The following is a 3,987-nucleotide window of genomic DNA, read 5'->3' as shown; positions in this document are numbered from 1 at the left end:
TCCCTTCAATAAAAAAATATTGAGTAAGTTGAATAGTTATAATTGTGTTCAGCCCTGTGTTAAAGCCAAGGCCAAGTTCTTGTATTTAGGGTTCTGGGAGTGCAAAATGTACTTGCGGGAGCAAGACTAAACCACATGAAACAATCTGTGAACGGTACAAGGGTGTGATGGTATACAGGGCTCATTCATGTCTAGCACCCATTCCTACATCCTTCCAGGGTGCTTTCCTATACTGCAGAGGTTGAAAAGCAAAATAAATAAATAATAAAATAAAGTAAAAAGGGAACAAAAGAAATCATTGCCTTTTCCAGACACTTTTGCCGCTAGAATTCTAAATACAAATTGGGTTTTGCCAAGGTGATGCACTGACATGAGATTTGGAAGGCAGAAGATGTAGAGGCCGTAGTCCTGCTACTGCAAGCACACATGTGGGGATGCGAGTTCTTTCTGCAAACTACATCTCAGTAGATTTCGGTATCCAATCTCTAGCTTCATCCATAACTGTAGGCAGCTACTAGGAGTGGCAGTGGCAAGATTCAGCATCTTTATACCCAGTTGCCAAATTCATAGGTGTCAAGATACAGCAGAAGCAGCAATAAAAGCCCCATGATCAAGACTTTCTGTTCCCTATGTTACAGCTACAGCAGTGATTTCAAGAACTCAGTACTTCCAGTATCAGCTTCCTTTTTTCCAGATCCTTGACTGTGGCAAAGGAGCATGGCTCCCATGGTAGGAGTCATTTTGAGAAGTCATTGTGAGAAGCTTAGACTTGAACCAGTGCCCCCAACCCTTCTACAGTTCTTTTAAACACCTAATTCATGGTATAAATCTCCTTATGCTTAACACGTCTGCAGTGGTTTCCATTGCCTTCCTTGACCCCCAAATATATAAAAGCTCTGAGAGATTCATATTCTAACTGTCAAGAGATCCAGAAGGAAGAGAGATCTAGAGGAGTCAGAAAGACCCCAAGGAGTCTGTGGGACTTGAAGTAGGCTAAGAAGAATGGAATTGATTTTTCTTGAATAGACTTTGGCCTGTAATCCTAGCACTTGGAAGGCCAAGGCGCGTGGATTGCCTGCACTCACAGGTTCAAGACCAGCCTGAGCCAGAGCAAGACCTGTCTCTAAAAAATAGATGGGCATTGTGACAGGTCCCTGTAGTCCCAGCTACTTGGGAGGCTGGGAGGCTGAGGCAAGAGATTTCCTTAAACCCAAGACTTTGAAGTTGCTGTGAACTGTGATGCCAGGGCACTCTACCAAGGGCAACATAATGAGACTCTATTTCAAAAAAAAAAAAAAAAGAATAGACTTTGGAGAAGATGGAATTTGGAGGTTGCAGGGAATGTGAAAGCCTGAGGGGAAGTCATTCTGTATGGTTTGTCTAGTGGCCTCATGGGTGAACTATCCAAAAGGCTCTGATCGTGTCCTTTGCTCCCCTGCTACTGCTACTTGTGGTACCTGCTGCTCGGCTCAGCTTCTCATATCATGGTCAGCACTGGCCTTATCTGCCCTCTAGTTTACCTCCTTGCCAGTTCCCTGCAACAAACAGATTAAGACAGGAGCAACATGAGCGAAGACTGGAAATTGGGCTATGGAGGGAGCAGACGGCCCTAATCTGAGTCTCTAAGATAAAAGTGGAGATTAATGACATCCAAAATACAGCAACAACAGATGTTATTGAAATAAACAATAATAAATTTCTGGTAAATTGGTTAAGAGAAATGGTAAAAAGGCACAAATCTGAGAAAAAAAAATACAGTGAAGAAGTTATAACCACGGGTAGAGTTGAGAGTTTTAAAATAATAAGCAATAACAATACCTAAAATAAAAGTATCCAAGCACTTTTGCCAGTAACTTTTCTAATTATTTTTGACCGGAGATAAGCACCATCAATATTTCTGTTTTATAAAAGGGAAACTGAGTCATAGAGAGGTTAAGTAACTTGCATTAGCTAATAAAAGGCAGAATTGGAACACAGCTATCAGACACAGGATGCTAAACAGGATTTTATGACAATTAGATAAAGTCACAGCAGTTTATAATGAAGAAAAGTAGGAAACAACCTAAATGTTCTCTGGTTGAGGAACGGGAAAGGAATGTGTGGTGTGTTCATATTATACAACAGATTACAATATAGCCCATTAAAATATACGAAACAGATCAACATACATCAATTTACATATTTTGCAAGGCACAGGGGCTCACACCTGTAATCCTGGCACTCTGAGAGGCTGAGGCAGGTGCATTACTTGAGCTCAGGAGTTTGAGACCAGCCTGAGCAAGAGCGAGAGCCCCATCTCTAAAACGTGGCTGAGTGTTGTGGCGGGTGCCTATAGTCCCAGCTACTCTAGGAGGCTGAGGCAAGAGGATCTCTTGAGCCCAAGAGTTTGAGGTTGCTGTGAGCTATGATGTCACAGCACTCTACTGAGGGCAACAAAGTGAAACTCTGTCTCAAAAAAAAAAATCTTACATATTTCATAAACAGAATAAAAAGTTGTGAAAGCATAAGGACAGGATTCTATTCATATGCAAATTATCAAAATTCGAAGAGGCAGAAAGCTATCCAAGGGTAAGAATACTTACTCTCCATGGCCAAATCTAGCCCCCAGCCTGTCTTTGCATAGCTCCAGAGCCAAGAATGGTTTTTACAGTTTTAAAGGGATATAAATTTTTTTTTTCAATTTTAAAAGCAGAATATCCAACAGAGACCCACAAAACCTAAAGTATTTATTATCTGGCCCTTTACAGAAAAAGCTGGCAGACGTCTGTGTTTTATGGGGACATAAGCATATATTGGAACCATATTAAAATGATATTCACTGATTTCTGTATTGGCAGTTACGTCTGGGGAGTGCGAGAAGGGGAAATGTATCTGTATCATTCTGTTTCTTTACAAAAAGAGATAGGAAGCAAGTGTAGCAAAATGTTAACATATGTTTTATCCTGGGAGCACATAAGTGCCCCGTATATTACCTTTAGTTTGAATGTTTAAAATATTTCCTAAATAAAAATAACACGTTGAGAACGTAATAGATAAACACAGACCCAAATATTGAAGCCGCTCAGCAAAAATGAAAATAAGAACATAGGAAATTGAAAAGTGACAGAGACTAAAGTTTCAGGAGCAGTGTGAGAAGCTCCAGAAGGGGCTGGGGACAGAGTTTTGTAGTTTTCCTGCTTGCTAATTTTCTCACTCATTATCTACTTTTTTTTAGACACCAGTTATATAAACCTTAGCATACTTTTTGGAGTCTCAGACCTCTTTGATAAACTGATTAAAGCTGCAGGTGCCTAGCAGAAGAATGTAGCCACTTTGCAGATTAAGATTTACATAAGGAGGCGAGAGGAAAGAATGTTTCACGTGGTCCTAGGAGCACTTCACAGGCTGTGAGCTGCTTCCTTTCACTGGAAGGCTATTCCTCTCTGGGCAGGTAGACAAAACCAAAAAAAAAAAAAAAAAATAAGCGAACAAAAAAAAACCAATAACAGCAAAAAAGTGCTGGGCCTGCACATCCAAGCAGAATTCCCCTCCCACCTGGTGGTCCTTCTTTTACCTCTACCAATGTCCTCTTGTCAGCCCCAAAGTCCCACTGTCACCCCAGACTCTAACATAACTCTACCCAGGGCAACATAGTGAGACACTGTTTAAAAAAAAAAAAACATGCTCCAGGTGAGATTCGAACTCACAACCTCGGCATTGCTGCACTCCCATTGGGGTATCAGTACCATGCGCTAACCAATTGCGCCACTGGAGCTCTGGCCACCCCATTACTCAGCAGAATATTTCTGTTGTTCATAGCCAGGTGACCTCATCGGACAGTTCAGCTTTGTGTTCCATATGCAAATTAAAATAAAATAAATAGCCAGACGCTGTGGCTGGCGCCCGTAGTCTCAGATACTTGGGAGGCTGATGCAAGAGAATCACCTAAGCCTAAGAGTTGGAGGTTGCTGTGAGCTGTGACACCATGAGACTCTACCCAGGGCAACA

The 3,987-nt window shown here is 41.4% G+C and overlaps 1 non-coding gene across 1 annotated transcript; it reads right to left on the bottom strand.

Moving 5' to 3' along the window:
• Nucleotides 1-3,661: 3,661 nt before the first annotated feature.
• TRNAI-GAU lies at nt 3,662-3,754 on the bottom strand. Its single transcript is given in 2 exon segments — nt 3,662-3,697; nt 3,717-3,754. It is a non-coding gene; the product is annotated as a tRNA-Ile (tRNA).
• Between the last annotated feature and the right edge of the window lie 233 nt (nt 3,755-3,987).

This window comes from Otolemur garnettii, unplaced genomic scaffold, assembly GCF_000181295.1.
Source record: "Otolemur garnettii isolate 467f Iridium unplaced genomic scaffold, OtoGar3 scaffold00117, whole genome shotgun sequence".
NCBI classification, from domain to species: domain Eukaryota; kingdom Metazoa; phylum Chordata; class Mammalia; order Primates; family Galagidae; genus Otolemur; species Otolemur garnettii.
Note: the sequence above shows the minus strand (reverse complement) of the source record. Positions and strands in the feature narration are given on the sequence as shown.